Raw genomic sequence first — 18,905 nt, 5'->3', positions numbered from 1 at the left:
AGATTACTGCAGTATCAGGAAAATGAAGAGAGCCTCTGGGCTCCCTTTTATTATATTTTTATTTAGATAATTGAACAACTGGTTTTTCTCTGTACGATATGTTCATTTCAGACACTAGATGTTAGTCTAGCATATGAGGGACCGGTAAAAATCAAGGGTAGAATAGGTCCACAGAAACCCATGCTTGCCGTAAAAGGTGACTATGCTTGTCGTAAGAGGCGACTAACGGGATCGGGTGGTCAGACGTGGTTGATGCATGTCATCGTATCCCAATTGCATGGATCGATACTCATGATGTCAATGACTCGATTGTCTTGTTCAGACTCGATTATTTATAGACCGCCGTCATATAGCCGGAATGCTGAGTGCGGCGTTAAACAACAAACAAACAAGCATATGAGGCGGAGGAAATCAGGGGACATAACCTGGGTTGAGACAGATCGATGCTACATGGACCAGATCAAACTGCACTGAAGACAACGAGTCGACCTGACCACCAGGTTTCATCCACTCACACTGTCAATGTCGGACATTACCAATTTGTCACTGAATACTTCCTTGCAAAGTTCAACCAATTAATACGACAAACATGGCGGGGACATGTGACACATTCATTTTTATTATGTCGGTGAAAAACAGAGCTTGTTTTTTTTGCGGTACAACTTGGACTGTGAGGCTATGTTTAAAAAATGAACTCGTACGTGTGTCGCCTCATGACACGGCCTCGACTCCATGCGTCAAGATATACGCGTAACGTCAACCACAAGAACAGGTCACATTCATACAGTCGCCCTCGTGTCTTCCGCAATGAAGCTTGGGCCCTACGTCCAGTGGACAGTGCGTCTGCCCGGAGCCCGCGTGATACCAAAAGACGTTTCAAGATGGTACTTGTTGTTACCCTGCCTGGCACACGGCATTAAGGGGGTGAAACAAGGACTGGATGGCCCGGGGTCAGTGTTCTGTGTGTGGTGTCCACGTCAAACTGCGGCATGGTATCTCAGGGACTAGCGCATATGGACGTTGCTGTATAATGTTGAAAGCTACGTTAAACCACATTTCACCTCAACACACCGTACAGTGTCACAGGTCAATAGGGCCTAGCCACTGCACGGGGAAAACTAGTAGTGATACAGAAGATTTTAAGACGCTCGTAAAACATAGTTTTAATATATTTTGGTCAACGTGTTCAGGTATAACGTACGGTATAAAACTGTCCCTATGATAAAACAGTAGAAACCATCAAATATCAATTAAATGATAACGCAAAATCCTTTTTATTCGTACATACATTTTGAGCGGAGCGCTACGTGCCTCTCGCCAACTTCCCTGCGTTAACGAGGGTAGTTAAATGACGACACGCATCGAGTTGCCTCTAAAATAGAACACCAAAAAACCCTCACCAGATGAGGCCTCAAGCCGGCGTGTTCCTCCTCAGCTTGACAATATTTTGTATACAGACATTTTAACTTAACGCTTATTTGACAGCTTTGTCACAACGAGGCTTAGACTGTTTCAAAATGCACGCGCTCAGTGTTTAGTCGGCGCCTTATCGAGAAAACAGACACCCTGAAGTTACATCACTATTAATTGACATGCACTCCGTGTTGTATTAATGCAATTAATCGATATTCAAGGTGTACACATTCGACGATGGGAATTATGAAACGACGGGATTCTATTATTATTGGAATTGCATTTGTTATTGCAAGGCCAACTAAATTTTCTGATTTGGTGTAAAATGTAATCGACTCCTTAACAAACCCTGTCTTGATGCGATGCCATCATTTTCTCAAGGCCGTCGTATCGCATGTACAATTCCTAGAAAACCGATTCTTTTCGCTTCCGTTTTTAACCCAAAGGTGATATTTCACGCCATTATTATTAAACATTAATTTAAGACCATTTCGTGCCGAGCCTCCTTAAGCCTCGGCTTTTCTTCATATTTCATGCAAAAAACAGAGCCTCCTTGCTATTCATATTTTCCCAATTGAAGTGCGAATCGAAAGGGTTACGTGCTTACATTAACGCCTGATGTCAGCCGGTGGGCTGGCTGATCGCTGACTTAATGCTTAGGATTTCCCAGGACAGAGAAAGAGTGTAAGATTCGTCTGATGAAGCCGTACTGTGTAGCATCATTCTGTACTATATTTCAGCCTTTCCAGACCAACCTATCTCTGGATAATTTCAGGGTTTATAATTTTCACGCGAAAAAGTAATTCTACCAAATGAACAATTAGAGAACGACGGACGCTTCTAAATACAATTATAGTAATCATTGTATGGAGAAACGAGTCACGTTTACTTTTCAATACTACAGGTTTTTGTGATTCTGATTAAAACTTCGTCTGTACAGAGTAATGTTTTACAGAGCTAATTCACAAATGAAATCACATTGATGCAGATTTTGTAAGTATTGACAATCCAGAAGAGACAAATATTATTTAAAAATGTACACTTCAAAGCGGTAGTACTTATGTAGTTTCAAATTAAAATGTGATTCGAATTCGAAATAGTATCAATCATTTGATACATAACTTTTTCAGTCTTCAGTAATTAGATATTGTGTGTGTGTTTGGTTAAAGGCTATTCTGAATAGTATTTTTAGTTATATCAAGGCGTGTCAGCTTGATTAAAAAGGAAAGGTGAGGTGAGGTGAAATTGGGTTTAAGATCGCGTCCAAGATTACTGCACTAATGGAGCGACGTGCATGCACGTGTGTGTGTGGCTGCTTGTACCAGTCCGGACCGATGCCGATTTATAGTGCTAGCCCACTGAGATACCATGCCGCAGTGTTAACATGAATACCCCACTCAGACACTCAGACTCCGAGCCGACCAGTCCTTGTTTTAGCCCCTTAATGTCGAGCGCCAGACAGGGTAACAACAAGTACCATCTTTTAACGTCTTTTGGTATGACGCGGCCGGGGATCGAACCCCGGACCTTCCGCTCTCCGGGCGGACGTGGATGAGACGTTTACCTCTTCGGGAAAACCCACAGCATAGGTGTGACGCTGGCAAACCAGGGCGAAGCCAAGATCGTAATATTCTGGCACGTCTTAGGGCTCAGTCACACATTCAGGATTTTTACTGCCGTCCTTGATAGGACCATTCCCGATTACAATTTATCAAAAGTATGATCAACACCCTGTGATTCGTGGCGGGACATTCACAAACAATCAGATAATTTTTCAGGAAGCGTCCCGATTCAGCCGTTTCCAGCCGAATTCGTCCCGATTCTCAGTCTGAATCTAATCCGATTTGCGTCTTCCGCATGGTAAAAATCGACCGAATTTGTCCCGACAACGTCCCGATTCTCCCGAATGCGATCCGACAGAGATCAGACAGTGACCGGACATTGAACCGACAACGACGGTTCGCATTCGGCAAGATCTCGACGCAATCTGGACTCAATCGACAAGAAACCGCAATGAACAATTCATGCCCGTTCATCACAACAGCATCCCGATCCACAGGACACCGTCCAGACAACACAGGACATTGTTACGATTTAATCCGATACAGCAGAATCTTTAACGACATAGTCACGATTGTAATCCGACTAGACTAGAGTTTTCCGAATGTTATGGGACGCACCATACTGTCGGGGGTGCTTGGCCGACCTCTCTTGACCTTTCCCGATCCGTAGGACTCTGTTACGAACGTATACGACTGCGTTCAGACAATGATAGGATATTCCAGATCATTGAGGATAGTAATTCGACTTTTTCACCTTTCGTGTCGTAGAGCTGTCTGATCTCAAACGGGAGCCATAATCGGCACTGTGTGAACCTGGCCTAAGGGGCACATCACCCCACAGCGAATTCTGGCGCAGTAGATGGCTTGGGCACCGTGACCCCATGTCACAGACAGACAGACAGACAGACATATAAAATATATCACAGTGTATACAGCATAAATATATTGGTTTTAAAGGGGTATGTAAAAAATACTACCCGTAACTAGCCATATCAAATATTTTTTCTTCGTTGGAGAATTAAAAAGCAGGTTTTGGGTGTAAAATATACATAATTTAAAAAAAGTACAATACGTTTATCAGTATTGCATAACTCTAGAAAGTCACATGTAGCTCCATCATGTTCATAAAAAGGTCACAATGTGCCCTCCCTCATTTTGTAGACCATTATGCATTTTAAGGTCTCTGAACGATGTAAGGGTACTAAAAATCTTATGTAAATATCTATCTCAAAGTTATGAAATGAGACAAAGTTTTGCAACGACTGGAACATTATTATGTAAGTTAAGTAAGAATTCATCTACCGCTGAAATAATATGACATTGTATACATGCACTTTATCTGTATATGAGCCAGTGGCCTTCCTACGAATATACCGCCGTGATATTGCTAAAAGCGGCGTAAAACCATACTCACTCACTCATACGAATATATGACTTGACTACTTGTATTTCTGTCTGTTGGTTAACGCCGAACTCTGCAATATTCCAGTTATGTCTGAGTTCTGTAAATAATCGAGTTTGGACCACAGAATCCAGTGATTAACGTCATGAGCATCGATCTACAAACTGGGATGCAATGACATGTATCAACCAAGTCAGGGAGTCTGACATCCGATCCCGTTAGTCGCTTCTTATGACAAGCAGGGATTGCTGAAAATCAGTTCTCACTCGGATCTTCACAGGACAGTTATTTGCGTTGTACACCACAGTAACTTGTGTTGTGAACCGGTGGTGTGTCGGGTTCAGGGCGCGGTGATATAGGTGGAACATTGTTGAATACGCAGTAAAACAACATTCAAATCGACATTCCGCGATCTTTTGTGTACTTACATAGTATACATATACCCATTTTTTCGAAACCTCGGGTAAATAAAGTTAAAGTTTAGTAACACAAAACAACAATTAAGAACTGACTTTCACACAAAGTGAAAGTCAATTCTTATAATTTTTATATCATTATTTTACCTAAATGGACTAAGACTTTGATCTATACACACTGATACTTAGTACGTGTGACTTCGTGTTTACACTGACAGCCATACAACAACCAGCTGTACCGCGGAATAAAATAGTTCCTCTAACCAAGAGGTGACATGAGCTTATATATGCTCAACATGCTCTACAGGAACAACTTTTGTAGTTTCTGTAAACAAATGTGCTCAAATCATATCCCCATTAGATGTGAAAGGTCTGTCAAGAACTACCTCAGTAAGTCAGTCACAATAACAGCGCGTCGCAATACATTTACATCAAGTCCAAGACGTCAAGATGGCCGACACGATAAACGTGACGGGAGAGATTTCCGAAGTTTTTAATGAACCTGTAGCTATTACAAGTGTTAGTCATCACTGATCAGATGGCTGTTTACTGAAGGGTGATTGTAGAGATATGTCAAACTGATACCAAGGAACATTCATATATTGCTGTAGTCTAGACACGGATCGAGTTGATACTACGGTAGTTGAATGACTTGTGCTTTTCTTCGTTTTGTTCTGTAAGATGAGTTGTAGCGAGGATATCCTTGAACGGACATGCAATCAAACTCAATGACTGATCCCAATGTATGTTAACACGCTAAGTTCAAGACTAAAGGGTCTAAATAATGAGAAACAACGCTTCTGCATTTGCTAGGGAATTCCCAGGGGTCCCCCCAAGAATGTGGAAGTAGTCCGCCAATGTTTACATCATTTTAAGAACATGGTCTCGTGAAAAACGTATGAACGTCAAATTGTGATGTTCATACACTTATGAACGTCAATATCGCGGTCATGTGACCGACCGGAAAAGCTCTATATCGCGTAAACTTAAAATTAAAAACGGATTCCTAAATCAACAAGAACATACAATGTCATTAAAAGTTCCCTTTAGTCGAGTGAGCGAGGGAGTATGATTTTACATTGGTTTTAGCAGTATTCCAGCAATCTCACGGAAAGGGCTTTAAAAAATTGTACTCATGTGGGGAATCGACCCCGGACTTTCGGCGTGACGAGCGAACGCTTGAACAACTAGGCTACCGACACTGTGTTTTACGTCAATAATTGTTTCCTTTCCTGTCCGGTACGGCGTATGTGCACTGACAAGCCTGCTATTACATGTTAAAAGGTCGTGGATATCAATGTACATTGCAACTGATTGGATCGTGAATTAGTTCTATTACCAATTACTAGAAATCATGCTTGAAGTAATTACGTCATATGTCATGACGCCATAATGTACATGTAGCGGTTTAATGTCAAATAAGTGCTCTTGTATAATACCGTGCACACCGTGTATACCTCATCTTCCCGAGGCAAGTGAGTTTACTGACTATAAAAGTCTAGTTTCCACCCTTGCCGTACTAGGCTTGTATTATAGAGTTACATTTTGGCTGGACTAACGAGTCTATGCATAGTCCAATCAAAATCGCGCACCGAAATCGAAATCCGGTTCGTAAAGTGTCATGAAGATTTCGGTCGACTGCAGGATTTGCAAAGCATGTGCACCGCTAACTCGTTGTCAACAGATATTTTCTATATCTTTTCATGTTTTTAATCAAGGTGCTCACGTGATTTGATGCACTTCGCGATGTAAGACTCGTTTGATCACAATATAGATCTTGATTATCGATCAGATCGTCTTGACTGGGCGCCACCGTTTTGTTTGAAGCAAATGCAAGTGATACGAGAGGTTGAATCTGATTGGTCAATAGGAGAGGCATAGAAAGAACATTACTCATAATAGCCACTGGTGGCGCTACGATCGAGCCCAGGAATTCCAGCCTAGTTCGGCAAGGGTGGAAACTGGACTTTTAAAGTCAGTTAACTCTCTTGCCTCGGGAAGATGTGTATACCTGTATAAAGCGTCCGACCTGTATTGTTTTGTGTATATATCAGTAGCGATGGACCAAACTATATGTTTATTATTTATTTGTTTGCTGTTTAACGCCACACTCTGCAATATCGAAGCTATATGACGGCGGTCTGTAAATAATCTAGTCTTGACAAGACAATCCAGTGATTGACATCATGTGAGCAATGATCTACCCAAATGGGATGCGATGACAAGCATCAGCCAGCCAGACCACCCGATCCCGTTAGTCGCTTCTTACGACAAACAGGGGTCAGTGAAGACCAAGTCTAACCCTGATCTTCAAGGGTCCACTATAAGTTGAATAACAGGTAATTCGGGATAAGGAAGTCGTTTAATGTACGTATTCGACACTGGTTGTCATTGCGATCGATATTTCTCTTAACACGTTTTTGTATGAACCCGTATCGGAAAGGAACAATCTGGAACATTTATTAGCGGAGACTTCATTAACACAATGGTAATGTTATAAAGTGTATCAGCTTGCAAGTTAAGAAATAATTTACTGTATAAAATCAGGCACATATAGACTCATGTTACAAAAAAACAGGGCTTCATGTAATGTGATTACAGTAAACTACGGTTATAACGAACACGCTTATAACGAACTTACGGATATAACGAACTTACTTTTTTGGTCCCGACTATTTGCTGTAGTTATGCTGTATATATGCTTATAACGAACTAGGGTTATAACGAACTAAAATTAGTAGTCCCTTTGAGTTCGTTATAACCGTACTTTACTGTATTTTAACCCTGAAGTGATGCAGGATTTAGATATTTACCAAGTTGGGGAAATCCACTAGCACTGGTATGGTGCTGACATACCAAGAATCATGGGGGCGAATTTGGGATTCAACCCACGATTTTCGAATCTTGGCATAAGTAAGGTACGCATCTCTGCACAGCAAACTGCGGATCCCAAGACGCCTCGGCCACCTAGGGCCCCGTTCCACAAAGCCGTCTTAGCGCTAAAGTGATCTTAACTCCCATACTTCAACACTGGCACATATCCGATACGATAGTCGTAGCGCTAAGATCACTTTGAGGAACGTTGCCAGGACCACAAGTAAAATGTTGCAAAACCCATCTCATTTACTGTCGTTAATGCAGCCAAGACATTTAACAATTTGAAGGAAGAAATTTCTATTTGAAATTGGATCTTTTTAATGTTTATTTCTTAGACCTGCCAACCTGAATTTGTGGTCCAACAATCCGAAAAACAAAATAAGGTCTGGCCTAGTGAGTGAGTGAGTGAGTGAGTGAGTGAGTGAGTGAGTGAGTGAGTGAGTGAGTGAGTGTAGTTTTATGCCGTTTTTAACAATATTCCAGCAGGGTGGGGAACACCAAAAATGGGCTTCACACATTGTACCCATATCGGGAATCGAACCCGGGTCTTCGGCGTGACGAGTGAACGCTTTAACCACTAGCCACCGCATGCCCCTCATAGCAGCAGCAGCAGCATTAGTAGGAGTAGGAGTAGGAGTAGGAGTAGGAGTAGTAGTAGTTACAGTAGAAGTACGTTAACCTGTGTCCAGTCTACTAAAACACCAAATGCTACCAAGCATTATAACGCTACGATTTCACCGCTGAAGACAATTGGTTATTACTATAAAATTCGAAAAATAGATTCCAAATATAGCACAGTTCAAACAACGTGTACATAATCGGAGGAAAACACTTGCAAATAACACAACACGGAAATAAAAGTACTAGCACGGCGCCAGTGATCTCGACCAGGAACGTCAACAACAAGACTAATGACACTGAACCGAACCAGTAGCGTCAATACATGACACGGCCTCCGTTCCGCTCCTATCACGGAGGCTGTTTTCTTTATTATTCAGAAACAATCATGCAAACAAGAAAACTACCAGTATCTGTCTGTGCTAAATCTGTCAGGCAAGCACGCCACGTTGGTAATTAGTTGATTTGTATCAGGGTCGGACATAGATCTAATGACGCAAGCCGTATTGAAATACCGGCCAGCGTGACGCGATGTCTCAATCAGTTTGGCTGTTATTGAATATCACACATATTGCATCTTAGTTAACAATATCACAATCATATTATGTAGTTTCAAGGCACCACAATAGACGTATTTGATTGACTTAGATCCGTCTATGTAATACAACTTCGATCCCGCACTGAAATACTGCTCATTAGGCCAATCATCTCACACTGTTGGTGCGATTTGTGATTGCACGCCTATTATTGAAATATAACCTGTGAATAAATAAGGTCAGTAACACCCCAGTGTATGATTAATAAGTACTTATAAGTACTTACTTGGCACATGCGTTGGCGAAGGGGCAGTCACAAACCTTCCCATCCTATCCAAATAAAACCTTTGCACTTGCGAACGGATATACTCAATTAAAACTCCTTCATTGAACTTTGTATGGAAGTGTACGAAACTTCGCACTGTGTCTTCCTCTTTGGAGTCAGTTGACTTCCTTGTGACTGTAGCATTGAGGTCAGGGCCACCTCGTGAAGACTCCTGCACTATTTTACACCTCGTGAAGACTCCTGCACTATTTTACACCTCGTGAAGACTCCTGCACTATTTCACACCTCGTGAAGATTCCTGCACTATTTTACACCTCGTGAAGACTCCTGCACTATTTTACACCTCGTGAAGACTCCTGCACTATTTTACACCTCGTGAAGACTCCTGCACTATTTTACACCTCGTGAAGACTCCTGCACTATTTTAAACCTCGTGAAGACTCCTGCACTATTTTACACCTCGTGAAGACTCCTGCTCTATTTTACACCTCGTGAAGACTCCTGCACTATTTTACACCTCGTGAAGACTCCTGCACTATTTTACATCTTACAAATTGGGTACTGTAACGTCGCTTGCCTTTCATCTCCCTTTGTTAACAGAAAACGAACCCACTTTCAGGAACTAACCATTACAGTGAGTGAGTTGGGTTTAACGCCGCTTTTAACAGTATTCCAGTTATATCACGGCGTGTCATCTTGATGTGGGAGGAAAGCCCCAAGTGATGCAGGTCTCAGACGTTTACCACTTCGGTGAAACCCACGAGCACGGGTATTATGCTGACAAACCTAGAAACGTAATTGGGGCGAAGCGGGATTCGAACCCACAATCATAGGTTTCTGGCGTGCCCAAGGGACGCAACTCTGCAAAGTGAATCGCAGCGCCCTAGGCGACTGGGCCACCCGTGCCCCCCACTAACAATTACACCTAGCCTCAGTCGTATCACAAGCATCTGTTCTAGTGACATATCTTTTATCAGCTGTACAACGAGATCTAGTATATAAACTACACAGATGAGAGGGTGGCCAATTGGCTTAAGGGGAAGTACTCGCAGTGCAAAACAAGTTAAAGGACTTTGGGTGATTTAGTGAGTGAGTTGGGTTTAACGCAGCTTTGACCAGTATTCCAGTTATAATACGCAGGGCGTGTCAGCTTAATGTGGGAGGAAAGTAGTTCAGGTCCCAGAATTTTACCACTTTGGAGAAACCCACGAGAACAATTAACGGTGTCCTAGGCGACTGGTGAGACATGATTATATGACCTGGGTAGACTGGCTGTTCTGTTTAGACTGTGTGCTCTGTGCCAACAGTGTCGTTTTAAACATGCGTTGTTGGGTAGGCTGTGTGTTCTTGTAGACGTGTGTTGTATGGTAGCCTGTGTTCTTGTAGTCATATGTTGTAGGGTAGGCTGTGTTCTTGTAGACATGTGTTGTAGGGTAGGCTGTGTTCTTGTAGTCATATGTTGTAGGGTAGGCTGTGTTCTTGTAGACGTGTGTTGTAGGGAAGGCTGTGTTCTTGTAGACGTGTGTTGTATGGTAGGATGTGTTCTTGTAGACGTGTGTTGTATGGTGGCCTGTGTTCTTGTAGACGTGTGTTGTAGGGTAGGCTGTGTTCTTGTAGACGTGTGTTGTATGGTAGGATGTGTTCTTGTAGACATGTGTTGTAGGGTAGGCTGTGTTCTTGTAGACGTGTGTTGTAGGGTAGGCTGTGTTCTTGTAGACGTGTGTTGTATGGTAGGATGTGTTCTTGTAGACATGTGTTGTAGGGTAGGCTGTGTTCTTGTAGACGTGTGTTGTATGGTAGGATGTGTTCTTGTAGACATGTGTTGTAGGGTAGGCTGTGTTCTTGTAGACATGTGTTGTATGGTGGCCTGTGTTCTTGTAGACGTGTGTTGTAGGTTATGTGTTCTCGCAGACGTGTGTTGTAGGGAGGCTGTGTTCTTGTAGACATGTGTTGTAGGGAAGGCTGTGTTCTTGTAGACGTGTGTTGTAGGGTAGGCTGTGTTCTTGTAGACATATGTTGTATGGTGGTCTGTGTTCTTGTAGACGTGTGTTGTAGGGTAGGCTGTGTTCTTGTAGACGTGTGTTGTATGGTAGGATGTGTTCTTGTAGACGTGTGTTGTATGGTGGCCTGTGTTCTTGCAGACGTGTGTTGTAGGGTAGGCTGTGTTCTTGTAGACATATGTTGTATGGTGGCCTGTGTTCTTGTAGACGTGTGTTGTAGGGTAGGCTGTGTTCTTGTAGACGTGTGTTGTAGGGTAGGCTGTGTTCTTGTAGACGTGTGTTGTATGGTAGGATGTGTTCTTGTAGACGTGTGTTGTATGGTAGGCTGTGTTCTTGTAGACGTGTGTTGTATGGTAGGATGTGTTCTTGTAGACGTGTGTTGTAGGGTAGGATGTGTTCTTGTAGACGTGTGTTGTAGGGTAGACTGTGTTCTTGTAGACGTTTGTTGTATGGTAGGCTGTGTTCTTGTAGACGTGTGTTGTATGGTAGGATGTGTTCTTGCAGACGTGTGTTGTAGGGTAGACTGTGTTCTTGTAGACATGTGTTGTATGGTAGGATGTGTTCTTGTAGACGTGTGTTGTATGGTGGCCTGTGTTCTTGTAGACGTGTGTTGTAGGGTAGGCTGTGTTCTTGTAGACATGTGTTGTATGGTGGCCTGTGTTCTTGTAGACGTGTGTTGTAGGTTATGTGTTCTCGCAGACGTGTGTTGTAGGGAGGCTGTGTTCTTGTAGACATGTGTTGTAGGGAAGGCTGTGTTCTTGTAGACGTGTGTTGTAGGGTAGGCTGTGTTCTTGTAGACATATGTTGTATGGTGGCCTGTGTTCTTGTAGACGTGTGTTGTAGGGTAGGCTGTGTTCTTGTAGACGTGTGTTGTATGGTAGGATGTGTTCTTGTAGACGTGTGTTGTATGGTGGCCTGTGTTCTTGCAGACGTGTGTTGTAGGGTAGGCTGTGTTCTTGTAGACATATGTTGTATGGTGGCCTGTGTTCTTGTAGACGTGTGTTGTAGGGTAGGCTGTGTTCTTGTAGACGTGTGTTGTAGGGTAGGCTGTGTTCTTGTAGACGTGTGTTGTATGGTAGGATGTGTTCTTGTAGACGTGTGTTGTATGGTAGGCTGTGTTCTTGTAGACGTGTGTTGTATGGTAGGATGTGTTCTTGTAGACGTGTGTTGTAGGGTAGGATGTGTTCTTGTAGACGTGTGTTGTAGGGTAGACTGTGTTCTTGTAGACGTTTGTTGTATGGTAGGCTGTGTTCTTGTAGACGTGTGTTGTATGGTAGGATGTGTTCTTGCAGACGTGTGTTGTAGGGTAGACTGTGTTCTTGTAGACGTTTGTTGTATGGTAGGATGTGTTCTTGTAGACGTGTGTTGTATGGTGGCCTGTGTTCTTGTAGACATGTGTTGTAGGGTAGGCTGTGTTCTTGTAGACGTGTGTTGTATGGTAGGATGTGTTCTTGTAGACGTGTGTTGTATGGTGGCCTGTGTTCTTGTAGACGTGTGTTGTAGGGTAGGCTGTGTTCTTGTAGACGTGTGTTGTATGGTAGGATGTGATCTTGTAGACGTGTGTTGTAGGGTAGACTGTGTTCTTGTAGACGTTTGTTGTATGGTAGGCTGTGTTCTTGTAGACGTGTGTTGTATGGTAGGATGTGTTCTTGCAGACGTGTGTTGTAGGGTAGACTGTGTTCTTGTAGACGTTTGTTGTATGGTAGGATGTGTTCTTGTAGACGTGTGTTGTATGGTGGCCTGTGTTCTTGTAGACGTGTGTTGTAGGGTAGGCTGTGTTCTTGTAGACGTGTGTTGTATGGTAGGATGTGTTCTTGTAGACGTGTGTTGTAGGGTAGGCTGTGTTCTTGTAGACGTGTGTTGTATGGTAGGCTGTGTTCTTGTAGACGTGTGTTGTAGGGTAGGTTATGAGTACTCATAGACGTGTGTTGTAGGGTAGGCTGTGTTCTTGTAGACGTGTGTTGTAGGGTAGGCTGTGTTCTTGTAGACGTGTGTTGTAGGGTAGGATGTGTTCTTGTAGACGTGTGTTGTATGGTGGCCTGTGTTCTTGTAGACGTGTGTTGTATGGTGGCCTGTGTTCTTGTAGACGTGTGTTGTATGGTAGGCTGTGTTCTTGTAGACGTGTGTTGTATGGCAGGCTGTGTTCTTGTAGACGTGTGTTGTATGGTAGGCTGTGTTCTTGTAGACGTGTGTTGTATGGTAGGCTGTGTTCTTGTAGACGTGTGTTGTATGGTGGCCTGTGTTCTTGTAGACGTGTGTTGTATGGTAGGCTGTGTTCTTGTAGACGTGTGTTGTATGGTGGCCTGTGTTCTTGTAGACGTGTGTTGTAGGGTAGGCTGTGTTCTTGTAGACGTGTGTTGTATGGTGGCCTGTGTTCTTGTAGACGTGTGTTGTAGGGTAGGCTGTGTTCTTGTAGACGTGTGTTGTATGGTGGCCTGTGTTCTTGTAGACGTGTGTTGTAGGGTAGGCTGTGTTCTTGTAGACATGTGTTGTAGGGTAGGATGTGTTCTTGTAGACGTGTGTTGTATGGTAGGCTGTGTTCTTGTAGACATGTGTTGTAAGGTAGGTTATGAGTACTCATAGACGTGTGTTGTAGGGTAGGCTGTGTTCTTGTAGACGTGTGTTGTAGGGTAGGCTGTGTTCTTGTAGACGTGTGTTGTAGGGTAGGATGTGTTCTTGTAGACGTGTGTTGTATGGTAGGCTGTGTTCTTGTAGACGTGTGTTGTATGGCAGGCTGTGTTCTTGTAGACGTGTGTTGTATGGTAGGATGTGTTCTTGTAGACGTGTGTTGTATGGTAGGCTGTGTTCTTGTAGACGTGTGTTGTATGGTGGCCTGTGTTCTTGTAGACGTGTGTTGTATGGTAGGCTGTGTTCTTGTAGACGTGTGTTGTATGGTGGCCTGTGTTCTTGTAGACGTGTGTTGTAGGGTAGGCTGTGTTCTTGTAGACGTGTGTTGTATGGTGGCCTGTGTTCTTGTAGACGTGTGTTGTAGGGTAGGCTGTGTTCTTGTAGACATGTGTTGTAGGGTAGGATGTGTTCTTGTAGACGTGTGTTGTATGGTAGGCTGTGTTCTTGTAGACATGTGTTGTAAGGTAGGTTATGAGTACTCATAGACGTGTGTTGTAGGGTAGGTTGTGTGTTCTTGTAGACGTGTTGTATAGGGTAGACTGTATGTTCCTCTAGATGTATGTTGTAGTGTAGACTGTGTTCTTGTAGACGTGTGTTGTAGTGTAGACTTATGTTCTTCTAGACGTGTGTTGTATAGACTGTATGTCCGTGTAGACATGTGTTGTAGTGTAGGCTGTATTCTTGTAGACATGTGTTGTAGTGTAGACTGTGTTCTTGTAGACGTGTGTTGCAGAGTAGAGTGTGTTCTTGTAGACATGTGTTGTAGTGTAGACTGTATGTTCTTGTAGACGTGCGTTGTTGTGTAGACTGTTGTTCTTGTAAACGTGCGTTGTAGGGAAGAATGTATCATTAAGATGACTGCATGTAGCAGGTTTGACAAAGTCATGAACGACGTTACTATTGAATGGACACAATTACCATCAACGCATCTACGGCGTGCCTATACCGCATACCCCTGGCGACGTCCCAAGGACAGAACACGGACAATAATTCATACTATGCAGGTTTGGCTGCCTTTGCAAATTCCTCCGTTACATGCAGCGAACAACAAGATTAACTTACTGCCACTCAAATCTAGAGACGCGTTTACCTAATTATACGTATATAAAATACATGTACAATCTTGCACGTGTACAAACTAAGAAGATTTCACATAATTTTCTTTTTAATTCCAGTTTCTGCAAGATATTTTCAGTTCAAACTCCTCTCAACAGGGAACAGTTTAAGTGAAGCTACATGTGCAAGAAAATTTGAACTTGTTGAAAGGGGAGTCCCTGGTATGTTCTATAGCCAATTCCTATAAGCATCACGTAATTAGATTGAATATTTGGTGGATTAAACTCAGCTGCAAAGCTCGCACACAGACCTTGCAGACATGGATGGACGGGTATATAGTTACTGTCTTATCCCGCCCGGTATCTTGCCTACACACATCAGCAACTTCATGTCTTAAGTCGTTTCCTCGAACGCCGAAAATAATAATCCTCCACAGCACCGACGTCGAACGCCAAGAGTACTGCCTCAGTCATGGATTCCTATCCATGTCCAGTCTAACTACTACAAGAACTAGTAGTACTACTCTATGATTACTAATAGTATTATTGCTATCATTGCTACCATGTTGCTACTAATATTACTAGAACTGCTACTACTTATGCTGCTGCTACTACTTCTACAGCTGCTTCTTATGTTAATTCTGCTACTGATGTGGATACCACTGCTACTAGTTCCACTGCCACTACTACTACTGCTACTGCTGCTGCTACTGCTACTGCTACCACCGCTCCAAAGGAATGATGCTGCAATGGGGGTCACCCTCCCTCTCCGTACCCCAAAGGTTCCCCCACTATCCCCCGGGATCTTCAGACAACCTCAGGGCAGGGGCGTGGCCAATTTACTTCTGCAAACGTCTGCATGTATTTCAACGTAGTGCATTTGCTTCATACAACTTTAAGAATGCCCTTTGTGAAATAAGCATACCCTTGCGACCCATGATAAAAGGCCGATCTAAGGCATATTTCGAGACAGACAATGAATATTACTTACCAATGGCGTCAGAACCATACTTATCTAGTTACCATTCAAAGGTGGGCAACATGTACGTGCGCCTATATTAGAGTGAGTGTGTGAGTGAGTGAGTGAGTGGGTGGATGGGACGGCGGGTGAGGGTATGAGTGAGCGAGCGGGTGAGTAAGAGAGAGTGGCCAATATTTCATCAACACCAAGTACAGGTCAGTTTCACACCTTAATTGTGGGGACCGCCTCCGTGGTCTAGTAGTAGAGCGTCCGCCCGGAAAGCGGAAGGTCCGGGGTTCGATCCGAGACCGCGTCATACCAAAAGACGTTAAAAGATGGTACTTGTTGTTACCCTGTCTGGCGCTTGGCATTAAAGGGCTAAAACAAGGACTGGTCGGCTCGGAGTCAGTATACTGTGTCTGAGTGGGGTTTTCATGTTAAACTGCGGCATGGTATCTCAGAAGGCTAGCACTATAAATCGGCGTCAGTCCGGACTAGCAAAAGCAGCCACGCATACACGTGCATGCACGTCGCTATATAAGTGCAATAATCTTGGACGCGACGTTACACCCCATTTCACCTCCCCTTAATTGTGGAATCGACGTGAGTGAGTGTGGGAGACATGAACTGTGTACTGGTGACACGAGGACAGTGTATATGGGAAGTTGGGAGCCATTAAGATAAAGTGTATGACCAGGAAGTCGACCTTTCGATGTGACACCCTTCCCAGGAAGTCGAACAGAGGATTTTCCTTGATGTTCGTTGTTGTTACAACGTCTTTTGATAAAGGATTAGCATCGGTTACAAAGTGTTTTGATAAGGATTAACGTCGGTCTAGCACTTAGCGGCTGAGATGTTCATTGATATTTCTTTTCACCGATATCCGTTCAGCTGATTTGATAGATGCAGTATTGGTGAGCTGTTATCAATATCTTTTGAAAACACCAGCATCCAGAACTCCACAGAGACGAAACTCATTCAGTTCCAAGAAGGCCAGAAAAAAAACAAAGAGGAGAAGGAAATACAGAGAGATCGACACCCGCCTGGCATCGTTAAAGCGTGATCTTGCTGCTGGAAACAAAGACATTGTATTTGTCGCATGATAAGCTTCACATGCCATTCATCTAGATTTAGAAAATAAAGTGTGGTGTATTTAGTGAGTGTATATATATGTATTTGTGTGCGTGACTGTGATATGATAATGATATATAAAATGGTAAATAAAAATCAGAAATGCCACAATTTTGTGTTTAGTGACGTGTGTAATCCGGACTAACGGCTTACAACTACATGTGACATGGTACCGCTAAGCCTTTATTTGCACAAATCTCAGGAAGTCGACCAGAGGGATTAACCTACCCGTGTCAAGTCATTGGAGTGAGTGAGTTGGGTTTAACGCCGCTTTTAACAGTATTCCAGTCATATCACGGCGTGTCAGCTTAATGTGGGAGGAAAGCCCAAAGTGATGCAGGTCTCAGACATTTACCCCTTCGGTGAAACCAACGAGCACGGGTATGGTGCTGATAAACCTAGAAACATATTCGGGGCGAACCGGGATTCGAACCCACAATCATAGGTGTCTGGCGTGCCCAAGGGACGCAACTCTGCACAGCGAATCGCGGCGTCTTAGACAACCCCCCCCCCCCCCCCCCCCCCCCCCAGTCATTGGAAACTCGACTTCGTGTGCATAAAGCACAGATAATAAAAACGGCGAGTATAAAGGTGAGACTACAATAGGTAGTGAGAGGCCCATGGGGCATTAGGCGGCGAGTACATAGGTGCCACAAGAGACGGGTATTATAAACAAAGGACATATACTTCCTGGATATATAACACTGGAATCCCCATGGAGAAACAAGTACTAAAGATATCTCTCCATCGAGACAAATGCACTTTCTTTAATCAGATAATTCAGTACAGGTATTTGCAACAATAGTGCAAGGGTAATCAATAAAACGGACTGTTTAAGCGGGAATCTATTCCCGTCCAATCACTATGTTATATTAATTGTACACATTAGTAAGTCGGGTCCACATTACGGTTCACGCGCACGGCAAGTACAGGTAGCACGCCAATCACGGACTGAAGCCATTGACACAATTACAGCGTGATGATGATGTATCGACAAACGAGTAACAAATAATGTCCGCTGAATATGACACTGACAGATGTGTTGGATGAGGATGCTAACATTCGCCACGTGGCTGTAGTGGACATACAACGAGTAGATGTAGACATGGCAACGGGTGAATGAACGCAAGGCGTCGCTTGGCACTTAAACCAATGCATCTCGGGTATCCCGATCCATGCTCAGAAAGCCATATATATTGAAACATGTAGGACAATAAGCGACTTTGGCAACTATTGGTTTGGGACTCGACATCAGCTAATATTTCAGATCGGACTTAAGAAAGAAAGTGCTGGTGTCATCGACAATTGCTGCTCACACAATAGCGCGATGTCAATAGGTGCACGACGAATGTCATCGATTAAGAAAGTGTCTTTCCGGTACGTTATTTACAATAGATGTGAAATAATTGATGACGTGGTATTATCTGTTTAAACCAGGATCTTAAATTGCCGATGTGGCAACCATGAAAAAAAAAAGCTTTTAACTGAAAGTCCATTCTAAAGTAGCCAGAAAGGAATAGACACACCCAGTATTGTTGATTGTGAAAGATGCATCTCAGGGTATAGTGCCTAGCGGTGTTTGGTTGAGGTAGCCCATGAGGATTCTAGGTTAGACTTGGTCCACAGAAACTTAGGCTCTTAGGCGCCATGATTCCCTGTGCAGAGTTGCGTCCCTTGGACACGCCAGAAACCTATGATTGTGGGTTCGAATCCCGGTTCGCCCCGAATATGTTTCTAGGTTTATCAGCAACATACCCGTGCTCGTGGGTTTCACCAAAGTGGTAAACGTCTGAGACCTGCATCACTTTGGGTTTTCCTCCCACATTAAGCTGATGCCGTGATATTACTGGAATACTGTTAAAAGCGGCGTTAAACCCAACCCAACTCACTTGATGTTTGTCCATGCAAATTTCCCAAATTTCAACAAAAACATCGTTAACAGTGTACAAACATATATAAGGAAACGAAAGGTTTCAGAGAGCTGTGATGTTTCTCTATCTCTCTTCTTTCATTCCAGTCA

General features: G+C 43.4%; 1 protein-coding gene across 4 annotated transcripts in view; it reads right to left on the bottom strand.

Annotated features, from left to right (window-relative positions):
* LOC124145661 (5-hydroxytryptamine receptor 4-like) overlaps positions 1 to 18,905 on the bottom strand; it is a 123,431-nt gene that overhangs the window by 92,697 nt on the left and 11,829 nt on the right. For 2 of the 4 annotated variants that reach the window (XM_048393423.1, XM_048393424.1), the window contains exon 1: positions 9,111 to 9,221. The exons of the other annotated variants lie outside the window; for them this stretch is intronic. The gene's annotated coding sequence lies outside the window, so the exon portion shown is untranslated. Of the gene's footprint in view, positions 1 to 9,110; positions 9,222 to 18,905 lie in introns of those variants that run through there. 4 annotated transcript variants of the gene reach the window in all.

This window comes from Haliotis rufescens, unplaced genomic scaffold (genome assembly GCF_023055435.1).
Source record: "Haliotis rufescens isolate VD_foot unplaced genomic scaffold, xgHalRufe1.0.p SCAF_12, whole genome shotgun sequence".
In the NCBI taxonomy this organism is placed as follows: Eukaryota; Metazoa; Mollusca; class Gastropoda; order Lepetellida; family Haliotidae; genus Haliotis; species Haliotis rufescens.
This window is presented reverse-complemented; position numbering and strand designations above follow the sequence as displayed.